Source organism: Macrobrachium nipponense, chromosome 3 (assembly GCF_015104395.2).
Source record: "Macrobrachium nipponense isolate FS-2020 chromosome 3, ASM1510439v2, whole genome shotgun sequence".
Lineage (NCBI taxonomy): Eukaryota > Metazoa > Arthropoda > Malacostraca > Decapoda > Palaemonidae > Macrobrachium > Macrobrachium nipponense.
In genome coordinates this window covers 112510672-112528894 of record NC_087202.1, presented here as the reverse complement: position 1 = coordinate 112528894, position 18223 = coordinate 112510672, and the positions used below count along the sequence as shown (strand labels likewise).

At 36.9% G+C, this 18223-nt stretch overlaps 1 protein-coding gene across 15 annotated transcripts in view; it reads right to left on the bottom strand.

The window, feature by feature from the left end:
* Positions 1-18223, bottom strand: part of LOC135221971 (cyclin-dependent kinase 14-like) — a 237740-nt gene that overhangs the window by 94509 nt on the left and 125008 nt on the right. The gene's annotated exons all lie outside the window — the stretch shown is intronic.

Sequence of the window (18223 nt, the reverse complement as noted above, 5' to 3'; positions counted from 1 at the left end):
TAAAAGGGGTCAATGCGTTCAAGTACCACCCGCATGAGACTTGCCAGATGCACGATGATGATACAGCGAAAGATCAAGGACAGTACAAAGCCAAACATTATGTAGTTTTTCTTTTTTGTAACCGAGTGATGTCCTTTGCTATATCATTCATTTTGAAACGCTGAGTGCACCAAACGATTGTAATAGTTATTTAATATTAAAAAAAACGCATATACTGAGCAAAACAGAACGGATTAATACGACTGGTTAGGCGGTAACTCACCCTACTGGAAGAGGATTCGAATCCCATTCGAAAAGTCTGTCTTCATTTATTTCCCATTCGGATTCAAGGCTTGCAGTGATGACCGTATAAATAAAGTGAGGAAATCGAGAAATCATGAGGTAACTATATTTAGCAAAAATATGCTTATCAAAAATACACGTTTCTAGTGAACCTAGCCCGGTAATTCTCCATACATAGTTCAGCCTAATAAGAAAAATCCGCTTGACATTAGTGTTATTGAAGTGACGCTACGTCTGTTAAGGGTCTAATAAGGAGCACCGAATTCGACAACGTATATGTATATGTATATATATATATATATATATATATATAATATATATATATATATATATATAATATATATATATATAAAGATACTATGCCACGAAGGAAAAATAAACGAAGGAGTAACTGCGAGACCTTTCGACGTTTCCACGTCCTTTACTGCTCAGTAAAGGACGTGGAAACGTCGAAAGGTCTCGCAGTTACTCCTTCGTTTATTTTTCCTTCGTGGCATATATCTTTATATATGGATTTATCACGTTCCTAACTTTCGTGATTCAGTTATACATACATATATATATATATATATTATATATACATATATATATATATATATATACATATATATATATATATATATATATATATATATATATATATATATATATGAATTTGCGAAGGAAAGTGAAACAATGGAGTAACGCTGCGAGAAGTCGAAAGGACCCGCAGTTGCACTCCAGTGTTTCACTTTGCTTCGTGGATTTCACCTATATGTATATACTCATCACGCTCCATATTTTCGTGACTCAGTTTTACATTATGTGTGTGTGTGTGTGTGTATGTATATATATATATATATATATATATATATATATATATATATATATATATATATATATATACATACACACACGAATTACGAAACTTCGGGAATAAATATAAACAAGAGGTGCGAATCTTAATTGCACATCATCATACATGTTAGGTATGTATGTATGTATGTATGTATGTATACATAAATACATGCATATGTGTGTATGTTATTAATTATTATTATTATTATTATTATTATTATATTATTATATTATTATTATTCAGAAGATGAAAACTATTCACATTGACCTGAACTTCAAGTTTCCAAACAATATGGTGTTCATTTGAAAGAAGTTATAAGGAATGTTCCACAGTCCAACCGTGTCAGGAACTGAAAATTTCGACAACTAGACATTTACAGCATTTTTGGTGTTGCTGTTAACAAATATGGTCGCTTTCTGCAGGAAAAGAGGATCAGGGACCATTAGTGATAGTGGAAGTTCTCTGTTAAAATTCACCTTTAGAAAAACTGACAAACAGAGACCATTCGTTTATGGTCCAAGTCATAACTGCTAATATTGAGAAACAGAATTCTACCACCACAAACCATTGTCTAGAAGAGATACATCCCTGGCCGAGGCAGATAACCACACTGAAAAACAGTATTCTGGCAAAGGAAGGACAAATAACCTGAAACAGGTTGCTTTGCTTTTAATACTTAATACCTAACCTCTGTGGAGCATTTTCTGGCCTTTTCATAAAAGGTTGCTCAAAAGTAGGACTTGTAACAAAAGTTACACCAGTGCAGTCGAAGCTTCAGACTTATCCAACAGAGTTCCATCCACTTGAGGGGAGGATGGGGTGGAAATTATTACAGGATCTAGTAACAAATACTTTAGTTTTACTGGAGATAAACCTTACACCTCACTAACTACACCTTCAATAATCAACTCCATGTCATGACTGAGACTAAGGGGGGCAGCTCCATTGCTCAGAAGTGGGGACTTTATTACACATGAAAGTGTTGCATCGTCGACATACAGATTCCTGAGCAATTCTGTTTTCCAGACCAACAACCGTATGACTTGTATACACAACAAAGAAGAGCGGACAAAGAGTACTACCACAGGGGACTTCGGACACAATAGGCATTGGTTTGCTAAAGATCCCATAAACATCAACTTGCTGCTGCCTACCTGTATGGGAACCTTGAAGTAATCCTAAAATATATCCACCCACTCATAGATTCTAAAGTTTAACAGTGAGTGCCTTAGGATTTACTAAATCCAAAGCAGCACTATACACTCAAATTCCTTATCGATGTTCTCTCAGAAATGGCATTTCAAATCTGAAAGAGTATAGTAGGTGCCCAACTGCTTCTTATATGCAAATTGACTATTACCTAACAGGCCATTGGACTCTACATACATATAGAGTTGCTTATAAGTTTTCTGAAACTTGGAGAGCAGAGAGAGAATAGAAATTGGCCTACCGTTACTGAAGTCTGCAAATATGGCACTCTATGGAACAGGCATTGTATTACTACCCTTGCATTCATCAGCAAAGATACGTAGACATAAAAACCTATAGAATCTACTAATCTTCGGAAACAACACACTAGACTTTATCTTAATAAACAAAGGTAAGAAACTATCAGGATCTTCCCCACCCTAGCTATCAAGATTATCCAAAATTTTCTTAACATCCCAAGAGAAAAATGCAAATTTTGTAAGAGCAGGTTCTGAATGACAAGTGTCAAGGAGAAGGATATCCCAGCTGACTGCATAGCTCCAAAGCTGGATGAAGCAGTTCAGTCTTTTCCTTAAGGAGAGGAATCAATCTACCGCCATCTTTTAGTAGAGGTGGGATGGAGGATGAACCTGATCCAAGGATAGAAGATGCCAATTTGGTTCACGCCAGATGAGGATGACCATGTTGGTTTTTTCCATCTGTCCACCCGCCTGTGGTGTTTGTGTATGGTAACACTGCGTCCCAGCTTTAGATAGTTACACTCAGTTTACATTAAAAAATAATAATAATATCCTGTTTCGAATATTAATGGTGTAATTCGCATACAGTAAACTATTAAAACACTTTTCAGTTGCAAATGTACACCCACATATCCTTTTATTTATCTAAAACTTACACATAGTGTAGCTATCTAAAGCCCAGGACGCAGTGTTACCATACACAAACACCACAGGTGGGTGGGCGGATGGAAAAAAACAGAGTATAGTGTCTGAGCTTCCTCTTAAATGAACTGAAATTTCTATTTGCAGCATGGCAAGACTCAACAAAAATGTAATTTTCATGTGAACAACTTTGCCTCCAAGTGTTGAATTTGGTCTGTTTGTCATGGTTAGATTGTCTACAAGTAAAATCAAACCATGGCTGGTCATTTGACTTAAATGTTGATAACCTTTCTTAGGACATACCTTACTAAAATAGACATTAGCGTCTAATTCAACTTCCTCTTACGATTTGGACCAGACACAGCGACTGAAATGATGGTGCCTGACTAATTGCAATAGTACAGTCCCAATTGGCCCTAGATTTCAACTAGACCTATTTTCCAATGGTGGCATTAGGAATATACTGATCGATGGATAAGTCCACCTCAATGGTACAAAAGTAGGAAGTGCCTATACACTCACAAACCTTCAACTTTATGATAGCTAGAACACCTGTGAATATGAAATCTCATCTACCGGTTGTTTCGAAATTAGAGCCCCGCCCCCCACCCCCCATTCCACAGAACAAATGGAAATCAGATGGATTGACTGAATTCGGGCTATAACCTTCATAGAAGACAGGGTGCTGGCGCATCCTTCATTTAATGTTCCTGAATAGCTGAATACATTAAAAGAGATTAATCCTTTGTCAAAAGAAACTGGAACAAAAATTCATATGACTGTCATCGCACAAAGAGTGAGAATCTTAAAAGGTCGAAGTCCTTTCTCAGAAGTCAAAAGACATCATAACTGAGGCAGTGGGTAGACCAAGAAAGTCTATATAAATTGGCGCTTGAACTAGAAACAAAAAGGGGAAAGAAGAGAAGTTATAGTGCTGTATATCATGAGTTGAAAAAATCTGGTATAAAGCCATTTCATGTTATCAGCAAGCCCAACATCACTCAGCAACGAGAGAAAACCGTGCATGGTTTTGTGGTTCATTTCTTTAAGATTGGGATGAAGCTGACTTTCTCCATGTTGCCGTATCAGATGAATTCTTCATTTACACAGTCAGGAAGCCAAATCATAAACATGACATCATTTGGGCTGCAATTGTTGGATGATATCAGCAATGATGTGCGCTATCGTCAAGTTGTGAAGTTTCCTGAATGTTTGGAAATTTTTCTCTGTTTCACAGCCAAACGGTTAATGTGGATCATCAAAGAAAAAGGAAAGGCATGGAATGGCAAATACTTCAGAGAAACTGTGCTTACTGGTGGAGTATTTCCTTTCCTCAAAGATCCTGAAAATGTGTTATCTGTTGAAGAAGTCACAATTTGCCATGATAAGGCACCACGTTTCAAGGCTCTTCAGACACAGGAGCTGCTTCGAAACAGTGGTATCAATTTCTTCTCGTCAAGTGAATTTCCAGGTAGCTCCCCTCACCTTAATGTGTGTGAAAACATTTGTAGTATCTTAAAGGATCGTATTGAAGCTCGCACAGTGAACTGTGATGGTATACAAAGCCTTGGCGACCTGCGAAGAGAGGTGACCGAAGTGCTCAGGGAAATGGATTTTGAGTCTCGGCTTTTTTGCGATTTGCTGAAATCATACCCCTCAAGAATGCAGGTTGTGGTACAGGCAGTTGGAGGCCACACAAAATATTAAATACTCGGAGAGAAACTTAAATAAATATCTGTTCTGAATTACTTTTGTTTTTGTCCATATCAATTTTAGTTTATGCTGTAGAAGGGGGACTCTAATTTCGAAACACCCTCTATTACCAGAAATATGAACAAGTTCAAAAATCAATTGACTCTAATGAGGTGAAATAGGCAAAACTGCTAGGTCAACTCTCATGGTTATTTTATATATATATATATATATATATATATATATATATATATATATATATATATATATATATATATATTTGTTTCACTCTTCCCTTCGCATTTGTAACTGTTTGTACAATCATCACGCTTCAGCCTTTTCGTGATTTAAATTAAATTTATATACATACACACACACACACACACACACAAATATATAAATATCATATATATATATATATATATATATATATATATATATATATATATATATATATATGAATGGTGATACTCCTAATGCCCTTAAAGTCCACAAACACAAGGCAGTGTTTCACAAAAATAAATTTCTGACCCACATCAGGACCGAACTCCTCGGTCTCTCAAATGAGAGGCCTGGGCTTTAGCAATTTAGCCACACAGGTGTGTGGTGAACTGTTTAACACCCTGACCTCTCATTAGAAAGGCCAGTGTTTGGTATCAACGCGAGTCAGCATTTTTCTTTTTTAATGTATATTCATATATATATATATATATATATATATATATATATATATATATATATATATATTATATATATTCATATATATATATATATATAGGATATATATATATATATATATATATAAATACAATAATTTATATAATATATATATATTATTATATATAATAATATTATAATATATATATATATATATACATATATTTGGACAAAATACCTATTTAAAAAATAAGCACTAAAGATCTCGACCAAATACTCTCGCTACTAAAGCGTTTGCTCACCATCACAGAAATAGATAGTAGTGGACTCCGGATTTTGTTTGCTCTGTGGGTTATTATGTTCCATAACTGCTTTGTTACTTTCCTTGTTGATTTTTTGTATTCCACATTTACGTTTTTTTTATTTACTGTGATTCAATATTTTCAAGTAAATGGTTGCAGACAAAAATTAGAAGCTGAGTGATGCAAGTTACCCCATCTTTATAATCCATCTTGGAAAAATGATTTAATTCAATGCCAATTTATCACTATTTCCTAAGTATTTATTGATTTTAAGTCAATTAAGGGCATGGCACGAGCATTAAGAATGATCAGCCTCTGTGCAATGTTTTCCAAAAACTGTTTTGCAACTACCAAAGGCCACCTAGTTAGCTATCCAGTACACTGAAATGACTTGCCTAGGGTACAAAAGCTGGCTCATTGCATGTTTAAATTTACATAGATATTCTAAATAATAATGAGTAGCTTCCTGAGTCAATTTGAACGGTTTTAAGTCTATATTTTTAGACGTTTTATTGACAGGCATCAAAACTTGTCAATGACCAGAATGAAGTGATTGGATGAGATGTGGGGTGAACATATTTCTAAAACTAAATGGTCAGGGTTCCGAGAAGTGGTGCCTTCTGCTAAGTCAATAAGAAACATTGACCTCGTGCCTCTTAACGGTTGGTTCAGGTGAGGCTTATGGACTATCGTGTCTACAAAAAAAAAAAATAAATAAAATAAAATTAAAAAAAATAAAAAAAAGAGGGAGAACTGTCCTGACAACGCCAATGATTCAGGAGTCCTACTTATAATTCTCACCTGTTCTGGATGGAACTTCGCCATTTTCCTAAATAGATACTAGAATCTAAATCTTTTTCCACACAGAGCAGTCAACAACAACTCTCTCATACTGATTGGTAGAAGTCCATTACGAAAATGGGGGAATATGGATTCTTCCCCAAGCAAGAACGAGTTGTCTACTATGAGATTCAGGGCCTCTGTAACACGGTTTTTTCGCAATAACTTTTTATCTATGCATTTCATAAATATAACGCTTATTCACAATACACATTATATCTACACATAAATTTTGACTATATTTTGCATTACGCAGGTTGATTAATTTGGTACTTACAATGTAAAAGTGACTTTTTTTGAAGACGGGCCAACTTACTCAGAGAAAAGGTTTCGAACGCACTCGTTACGTAACTTATGACAGCATTTCTTCCCTTTTTCTCGATGGATGATTGGCTATACGTAACAAAGGCTATACCTCTGGCAACAATGACAAACAAATTTAAATACAAGCAAAGCAGCACACCTTTATGAACTCTGAACGTCTCCACTGATAATTGTCATAATGAACAAACCAACAAAATATGTTAATAAATACAAAAACACTTCGATTATTAGTCTAACTCCCAAAATAAGTTTCCTAAGAAATTACAGTCTGTTTTATAGGTCACGATCAGATTGACAAGATGTAAGGAATAGATGGTAATTTTCAAAAATATAGTAGACAAGCTTGATTTGATAACTGCTATATCCAATGTCATGGAATTTTTATTTATTGGCTATCTACCTATTTACTGAAAAAAAATAGCCGGTACCGTATTTTGGCTTTAAACATTCACCAATAATTATCGTCAGAATGATAACTTCATGAGGCTCCACCCACTTTGGCCTCGTTATAAATCAGGATAACACTGAAGGCTATCATGGGCATTGTTGGATTAGAAAATTTAACTTTTGGCTATAAAAACTAATTTCTCGAGTAGTTGTAAGAAGTGCTAAATGATCCTCAAGGATCCCAGCAGTTGGCCTAAACGTTTAATTCACGTATATTACTGCTATACTGTTGCGGCACTACTGCCTCAGTAGTATTACTACGCTAGCACAGATACCCCACCCACATATACGTATCGTTCCGCCATTCATAAAGTCTTTGAGTTTCAGAGCCGATGGAACAAGGTGAATGGGTTTCTGTCTAGTGGATGGGCGGAGCAACATTTCGTAAAAAGGTGTTTACTTTGCTTACGTAATGAATGTTTTTCGACTCTTGGCTCGTAGTCATTGGCCATGGCGTCGCGGCTAGATCATTTTTACTCTATAAAAATTAAAACTATCGGATTTAGGTTATTGATAATGATGACAAAATTTGTGTGTGGTTGTAAAATATACATATGTCAACTTTCAGCTACATCCGATGCTTTGACAAGGAGCAAAGTCCAAAAAACCGTGTTACAGAGGCCCTGAATCTCATAGTAGTTTATCTAAACACTTCATTTAACAGTGGCAATTAACATTCACAAGAACTTAAAACTGACATTAGGGTTGTTGCCGGCTTAAGAATCTAAAATGACCTATCCCACTTCTGCGCATTTAATATAAGTTAGCCATAATTCATTCTGCTTAAAATTAACCGATACCAAAATTCACATACATAAAACCAATAATGAGGGGAAAGATGCAAAAAAATCCATATACAATGGTGTAATAATGAATTCAAGGCAAATCACGAATCAAAATCCAGTCAAATGAAGACTGAAATACAACAGATAACCAATCAAAGAGATGTAGAATAAAAGTTTCAGGCAAAGGAAAACAGAATCGGTTACAAGAGAGTAAAAACACTAAAGAACACAGGCGCAACAGAAGACATTCAACAACAAACAAGTTAACAGTTGGGGTACAGAAAATCAACATAGAAAATGACGAAGAATCGGGCTATCAAAGAACACAATGAGCAACATAGACAATCAATCAACAACTCACACAACTCAGAAGAGGCAATGTTCAACACAGTCCAGTGACTATGATTCGCTACCAAAAGCAGCAAAAATTGTTTGTGAGAACACTAACAGATCCTAGGCAGCAGGAATAAGCGAGAGCACTATAACTGATTCTCATAGTAAGCTGGATCAGCCACAAACATATTGATTGCGTGAATCTGTACACTCAATGTATGCAATCAGAAAAATATAAAATTAAATCACAATTTATTCAACCAACCCTATTCAGTGACTTGAATTAATGAGCATACAAGATTACTTATTCTACTCATTAACTTCAACAGGCACTTTTAATCACAAGTAGAAAGTGAAAACCGAAAGGGGGACGTAACTAAAAGAGACTTAAAAATAATTTTTTAGCCATCACTTTTTAAATTCCAAAATAATGAGTGAATATTAAATCAATCATCAAATGATTAGATATTAAGAAATTAGATCAATTAATTACTACATATAACAATGCAATTCATAGATGCATAAGCACTATTTATGGGCAACAATAAAGTGATAAATACGTATACTGATTCACAGACGGACACTTCATTGGAGAATAGCAAAATCCCAGGGCATCTCATTTTATGTTTTCTTGAAATTAAGCATAGATTGAGTGCTTAAAAGTTGTGGTGCAACAGAACCGAATGCTTATTACGTCCAACTCTTGGCATTACCTCTAGATGAGATCAAACAAGCTAGCAAGTAGAGACAACCTTGCATTTCATCAAATGTTTTGTTGAACCTCTACTATCTAGATATTCTTGCACCTAGAGAACAATCATACAATCATCACCATCAAATGATTACTTTCCCCCTTCCCATCTCCTAAGGACCTTATCACTCATAGGTCACTCAACAAGCTGAAATAATTCATACATTCCCTAACAGCATATCAGCATCATTCATCATTACGTCTACCCACAGGGCATCAGCAGAATCATACACATTCATGAAAATGCCTGTGTCAAAGCAATTCTTCAAACTTGTCAGTAAATGGGTTTCAGCGCTAGACTTAATTATGCTAAATTAACTGGTTCAGCAAAAATGGGAAGCAATTAGCTCCAAGAGGATGCCTTTAAAGAAATTCACTCTTAGCCCTTTAAACCTCAGGGAAGTGAACCACAAGAACTTATGTTTGTAATACAATTAGTGGATGATAATCCAGGCAAACGCCAAAAATATGTCTACCAATGCAATATACTTGACTCTGCAGAACTACAAAATCATGCTATTCAGCTTGGAAACAGGATCAAATCCTGAATGGATGCAATTATTCAATAACATTCCTTTTCTGATCCCCTTGTTGCTAGCAGTGAGCGAAATCCTTGTGGGAGTTATCGATACATCCTCCTAGTTTTGATAGTGAAGCGAGTAATGATAGACAATCCGCTCGGTCCCAGTGTTTTACATTCTAAATTATGCTGAGGGCAACATTTCCCTGTAAGATCCCTTGGTGTTGTAAGTAGATCGCTGGTTTTCCTGCAACAGCCTTCTTTATAAAAGAAAGCTGAACCACAGCTCTCCTGCAGCCCGTCAAGAGATACACCAACATCTTGAAGGGCAAGGCCAAACTGTATCTGGTTTCTTAATACACTATCACTTGTTGAATAGCTTGTTGGCCTCTTTAACTAGATGGGAGTATATTAATACTTTGCTGAAGGTAGCCAGGGCCCACAACATTGGTGACCATGAGTGAATTTTCACTGTAGACTCACTAGGGTACAGGTCTGAAGATGATGGCTCCTGCATCACTGCAAAACAGTGAGATGTCTTTGTTCCACAACTATTATGATCTCTATATTGGAGAGAGCATCCCAGTTGCTCTATGATTCGTTGATGAACAAAAGTCCTCTGTGACCTGTTGTTTACCAAGACATGGGCCTCTATCTCATTGTTTCCATCTCACCATAAATGTTGCTGTGGTTGAGTGTTACTAGTAGAAGGTTTATTATAAGAACATGGTGATTTGTCAGCTTAATCCTCGATTGATAGTAGGCACAGACAGACTGTGGCAGCATTGACAATGGAAGAATAACTATTTCCTCCATAAGGATGTTGCAGTCTTTAGTGGCTTTTATATCACTTTAATTTTAATGGTATTTCGGAGAGCTTTCATACACATAAATATGTGATGTTGAGACAAACACAGCAACCGAGGGAAAATCGCGCCTCTCTCAACACACCTAAAGCACAGGCTAAATTCAAGCCCATCATTTTTACATCCTATGTGCAACCAGAATCTCTAATGCCAAGGTCTCATGTGAAGCAACAAACCCATGTAATGAGCTGGAGGAGGGCTTGGTGCTTTTTTGGCAGGTGAGAAAGGAAAGACTGTTTTAATGGTGTAGTTGTTGGCAATGATCAAGCTTTGTTGGCAAGGCCGGTGACTATCTATCCTGTTGAGTACTGTATTTCATACTATGGCACCCAAATTAAAGGTCTAGAATAATTCTTGTGGTCATACCTAATCTGCTGCATTGAAGGTTTCTGGTACCAAATTTTGTATACAAATTTAGAGATAATATTATTCTCTGATTGGATCTAAGGGATTCCTTGATGGTAGTTTGTCACTCATGGATGGACCAGTTGGTTCCACTTGAGGGAGAAGGATTGCAAATTGAGTAAATTATGCCTTGCCCAAGGAAGAGTTTGAATTGCAGCAGCAGGCAAGACTGCAGATGACCACTGTCAGCATAACTCTCCTGGAGAAGATAAATCATGACTGAATTTCATCTAGGCTGCAGATTATCTCTTGGACAGGTTCCATCAAGGAGGGTACTCTAGAAAATGCTCCAAAAGGCCAACTACTCTTACAGTTCATCATCGAAGGCTTGGAGAGCTGCTTGCAGCAGCTTCAAAGGTGGTCATGACGGCAATGGAGAATCACTCCTGATGCTTTTACTACCTGAGGAGTCTAAGGTCTGCTGGGTTACTTAGTCTGCTAGTTTTGCGACATACTCACTGTTCTGGATATCAAGGTCCTCATGTGAACTAACTACACAGCTCTTGTGTTAAGGAAGGTTAATAAGCTATTGTTTGGTCCATCAATTAGTTTATGGCACTTGTAAAATACCCACAGAGCCCATCTATGGCAGCTTCAGTAGCTGGTTCCTTTATCCCGAAATTCCATAGTAATTGGTCAAAGGCTCCAGTTTTTTTTTTTTTGTCTAAAATGGCAAGTAACATGCTGCTGGGGCCTAGACATGCTTGCATGCTTCAATATCCCAACGACTAGCATGAGGGGTTTTGGCAAGGCACCGGCTGAGTGGTCCATGGGTGGCATCACAAGTTAAAATGCATGCTGGCTTATCTGGCGGTTTCATAAATACCCCTCTGGCAAGGTATGACCAGTTAGCAAAGGGAAACGAAAATTTACCAATCTCGCATACAAAAGACAATCAAAGAAAAGAGAAATGACCAACCAAACAAGAGAAATGATCAATCAAAGACAAGAGAAGTCGCCAACCAAACAAGAGAAATGACCAATCAAAGACAAGAGAAGTAACCAACCAGAGACCAGACCAAAGAACAAGAGAAGAATAACCAAACCAGAAATAAAGAAACACCAATCAAAGACAAGAGAAGTAACCAAGCCAAACAAGAGAATGACCAATCAAAGACAAGAGAAGTACCAACCAAACAGAAATGACAATCAAAGACAAGAGAATAACCAACCAAAAGAGAAATGACAAAGTCCCAGCAAAGAAAGAAGTAACCAACAAGAGAAATGACCATCAAAGACAAGAGAAGTAACCAACCAAACAGAAATGACCAATCAAAGACAAGAGAAGTAACCAACCAAAAAGAGAAATGACCAATCAAAGACAAGAGAAGTAACCAACCAAACAAGAGAAATGACCAATCAAAGACAAGAGAAGTAACCAACCAAAAAAGAGAAATGACCAATCAAAGACAGGAGAACTGACCAACAAACAACAGGAAACGAAAAGCATATTGAAACTTTTTTTAAAATTAAAAATAAAAAAATCTATGAGTATTTCACACGAGAGAGAAAAAAATGGGGACGGAAAGTAAACAAAATTCAATGTAATCGTACTGAGAGAGAGAGAGAGAGAGAGAGAGAGAGAGAGAGAGAGAGAGAGAGAGAGAGAGAATCGGAGCGGCTGTACCTACTGCCAGGGAAAAAGAAGGTGAGCTAGAGATATGCAAAAAAATACAAATGCGTCTACGCCAATGAGAGAGAGAGAGAGAGAGAGAGAGAGAGAGAGAGAGAGAGAGAGAGAGAGAGAGAGAGAGAGAGAGGAGTAGATAGCGAACACGGCTAATTACAGGTAAGAAAGGTATCAAGATTTAGAAACAGAAGATCTACAAACAAAGATATGTACTAAATAAAAGGTTGGATAGTTGGAGATGGAAACTATTCCATCACAAGACGTGAATCCCAAAGGTACATTACAACTATCGCAAGCAACGGGGCTAGGAGCCGCGAGGTCACCAACCGTACGAGACAAACGCGTTTCAAGAAATGATTTCATCAACAGAAAATTCCTCCCGACCTTAAAGGGAAGGGATTAATTATCATAATTGGCAGGCGGGGAAAGAGAGAAAGGCTCTCTCGTTCGGTCTGTTGACGCGCTCTCTCTGCTTTAACGACACTCGGCGGGAAGCAGATTCCAGAGATGCTACAGTATTGCACCAACCCCAGTTTTTTTTTTTTTTTTTTTTTTTTTCTTGTCCTGTCCCTAGGTTAGGGTAGGTTAGTTTAGATCAAATGAGGAAATGCGTGGTAATTTGGGAGTGGGAAACATAACGAGATCATTTTCAAGAGGATTCTATGGTTAGTTTTTAAGATGTGGCGTTCCCGCTTTTGACAGAGGTCTCGGGAAACATGACCCAAATCGGATGGGGGGAAACATCGCGTCTCAACATTAATCATTGCGCATCAAAATCAAGTCCAGCATCTCAGGTAGTCATTCAAGGGTCATCCATGAATCCAAATATGCCAATTTCTATCAAACTGAAGGCAATGCAAATATCAAAAGTATCAACAAAAATGTTAGACAAAAATGTGATATCTGAGAAGTTGTATAAACATTTCACAAAAAGAGCTTCCTATCTTGTGGTGCAGCCTTTCAAACTAGTCAAGTTCAAAGCGACCCATCAATGTAAACAGGCCATAATCTATGAAATTGATGGCAATGCAAATATTAAAAGTATAAACAAATATCTCAAACTTTCGCATGGTAAAAAAGTACAAAATAAATGTCAGAGATAGATCAAAAGTTATATTATATATATATATATATATATATATATATATATATATATATATATATATATATATATAAAACCACAGTCTATCTTCTTATAAGAAATATCTATATTTGTCTCTCATTAACTGGCAGGGAAGCTTCTCCGCGAACGAAGGGCAAAACTCGGAAGCAATACATGAACAGGGATTCCAACGACTATCTGTCCCACTACTGGTAGTGTATCGGAACCTAATTGCAAATGCAAAGTTCCACTTTGTCCCTGGAAATCAAGCTCGTGAATACCTAAGCCGGACAGCATGTGCAAAACACGCGTGCTCTTCCTACTTCATACACGTTTGGAGTCTTAATTTGATTGAATTTATATCGATTTATGGCATTATGCCAAGCACTGGGGCAACTAAAGCCATTCAGCGCTGAAACGGAAGTGGACAGTAAAAGGTTTGAAAGGTGTTAGAGGAGGAAAACCTCAAAGCAGTTGCAATATGAAACAATTGTTAGGAGAGGGTGGACAGTAAGATAGAAGAAAGAGAATATGAACGGAGGTACTGTAAAAGGAATGAAAGTAGTTGTACATAGGGGCCGAAGGGACGCTGCACAGAACCTTAAGTAATGCCTACTACATTGCACCGAATGAGGTGCACTGATGGCACTACCCCACTACGGGGACGTTTGGCGTCGTCTCAACAGGAACAAGAACGCTGGGTAAGACCGGTCTCCAAGTGTTGAACAAAACGCTTTATAATATTACGTGGAGAAATCACTTAACGAAATTTTTCCTGGTCAACAAATTGCTTACCAGATCGAAAGAAAAATAGAACAAAATGTGCAACTTCGGCCAGCTTCAACCATAAGCTACAGGTTACCTGGCATAGTCTAACTTTTGGGAGAGAGAATTATTCATATACAATCCAAAATCATTTGAATAGTATATTATATCAAAACGATGCATATACACGAATGAAAACATTCTTAAGACATGCTAAGCAATAAAGACTACTTGCTCATTCTGAGGCAACTGGCCTCATTCATTCAAACTAGAACGTTTCTCAACATAAATATCGGAGAAAGAAGGGCAAGAGTTGACCTCTCTAAACATACAGCTTCTTCAGGCCGTCATTGCACTTCATATCTCTTTATTACGGACCCAAAATCTCCTAAATGACCAAAGAACGAGGGTAGGCGTCTGGCAATTACTAGAAACCAGAGATAAATCTACGATTGTCCACTCGAATAAACCTCAAAATTGGGTTCGTGTCTTACCCTGCAAGGGCAGAAAAAGAGCATCTTCCCTTTAAGAGAGAGAGAGAGAGAGAGAGAGAGAGAGAGAGAGAGAGAGAGAGAGAGAGAGAGAGAGAGAGAGAGAGAGAGAGAGATCGTGCAATACTCGCCCGCAAACGGGGAGAATGAAATAATTAGGTTTAATCCCAGACAAAAGGGAAGAACTCTAAAAGATTCTCTGAAGTCTCGATCCAAAAGGGGACGTAAAACTCCGGATTTTTCCTGACAAGAAGCTAAGAAATAACAGGAATCTCAACCCCCCACAAAAGAGGGGAGGAGAATTGTCTCTCTCTATCCCTCGAGAGGGGAACTGAATCTTCAGTGCGCTGCTGAAACCAAAGAACTAATAGGAATTTACTCTGTAGTACTGCCACTGCACTGGTGATCAGTCCGGTGGAAGACAGCCAGACATGAGAGACTGATGAAACCAAAGAGGGTCTGCGTATCTCTCAAAAAATTGCCATCCGCGTTTCTTCCCAAGTGCTTAGATTGAACAATGCATTCAGTTAAATGTTCCCTTCTACAGAAAAAAAAGTAATTATAATGTGAACCCCCTTTTAATGACCAGGTCAACATTTTTGCAGATTAAAAAATACTTGGTATAGTTACTGAATGACATTACAATTTTTCGGAAACTTTTTTGGTATATTGTTACTTGGCTTTTGATTATTTTTATCTTTGTTAATAATTTCATGGTATTTAAGAACTTCTCCACTTTGCCATTGAAAATCTTCAGTAGTGTATGTACTTCGGAGGAAAAAAAGGACTAGAAATTAAAATGTATAAAATACTTTACAAGAAATACTGTGTAAATAAAGCAAGGACAAAGAGCAAGAAATTTTCAGCAATGTTTTATGAAGACTTAGATTGGCAGATAGGTAAGGTCCGGGTATCAACAGCATCAAAATTTATGAATAATCCCTATATGGTGACCTAAGGCACAAAACTGCCAAGTTCACTAAATGAACTAACATTATTATGGGGGCTTCTTGAATTAACTACAACAATCCTATATCAGATGGGATAACTTCCAAATTTTATAAAAATGGCAGCTATCATCGGAGGGAGGTGACTGAAAGGGACGTGAGGCCAGATATTTCAAGAACAAACAGGACAGGCTCCCAGTACATGCATGACGACTCTATAACCTTATCACCAGGACACATCAACCCAAGGTCTATATAGCAACCTCCTGAGTTCGATTCCCCGCTCTGCCAAACGTGGAATCAGAGGAATTTGTTCCTGGCGATTCGAAATTCATTTCTTGATATAATGTGGTTCGGATTCCGTTGCTAAGTAACCAATTGGTTTCCAGCCACGTTAAAATATCTAATCCTTCGGACCAGCCCTAGGAGAGCTGTTAATCAGCTTAGTGGTCTGACTAAACTAAGCTATCCTTAAACTTTCGCATCAACCATACTATCCACGATCATTTAATTGGTATTTAATTGGTATTAGGTAGAAAACTGAAAAAAAAAAAGAAAATGGAAAATAGACCCCTCCCACCCCCCTGCTTCCCCATCCTCCCCCGGAGCCAGGTGAGAGGCTTGAGAAGCAAAAGTATGGGACGAGTTCCTCTAAAAATTCCTCTACTTTGATCGTTAAGGCGGCTGCAAAGCGCCTCTCACGGAGGGACTGAATTACTCCGTCCCTTCAATACTCACCATTATACTATGCTTGACCGTTCTCCCACCTGGCTTTCTGGCCTTCACCGAGTTCTTACTTTTAATGAATGTATGATGAGAGCTAAAATGAATTATTAATGATGAGCCTATGTACTATGAGAGGGGATTATAACGAGGACTGCCGTAAACTGTGCAATCTGTAATTATGTATATGTATATGTATAATATATATATATATATAGTATATATATATAGAAATATATATATATATATATATATATATATATATATATATATATAGTATTAGTGATTTGAAGAAATTTTATTGTACTTTTACACTAAACCAGTCACTCTCCCTCCAATATATTTTTCACACACTGAGTCATATATATATATATATATATATATATATATATATATATATATATATATATATATATATATATATATATATATATATATATATATGACTCAGTGTGAGAAAAATATATTGGAGGGAGAGTGACTGGTTTAGTGTAAAAGTACAATAAAATTTCTTCAAATCACTAATACTCAAACAATAATGCATCTCAGATAATATCTACAGCCAGCAAGAAAATTCATTTTCGAACAGTCAAAATAGACTTCGGGGCGTCATAACAATGAAGTTTATTAAAATGAAAAAAGAAAAAAAATGAAAAAGACAAAAGAAGTCATCTCATCTTTAATAAGAAGAGAAAGACAAATCTTCCTTTCATTCCGCATGACAAAGAACTATCCCAGGGCTAAGTAATGATTTTGTTCGCCCGAGTTCGTCAGTAATTATTGTCCTTTATTTTTTGACATTCTTCGTTGAGTAAGTAAATGCATTGCACGATGTTAAACATACTCAAGAATGAAAAAGAAACCCACAAAATCAATGTGTATAACGTGTTTAATTATAAGTATTTCAATTTTATTTTACTCAACACTCGAATACTTTCAGGCCCTATCTGTGGCCCATTTTCAAGATATGTGTAGGTTGTCAGCCTGGGACAAGGCCAGCCAGAAGACTGCTGGGTCAAGAACAGCCATCATATAAATGATGGCTCAACAAGAAGTTCCAGAAGACTGCTGGGCTTTGACCCAGGCTGACAACCTACACATCTCTTGAAAAAGGCCACAGATAGGGCCTGAAAGTACTCGAGTGTCGGGTAAAATAAAATGTAAATACTTATAAGTAAACACGTTATACACAGTGATTTTGTGGGTTTCTTTTTCAATCTTCAGAAGAAAACTGAAAGAGGTTTTTGTTTGATACCCAAAAATGATGAGTTCTCTAAGAATAAAGACAACAGATGATTAGGAGTTTTTCTACAGTGTTAGCTTTTTTCCCCAAAATTCTTCCCATGTCAGAAGTTGCAGTCTCCAACGATCCCTTTCAAGAGTAGCTTTCCAGATTAGAGGTTCACCTGATGCTTACAAATGACACAGATGCA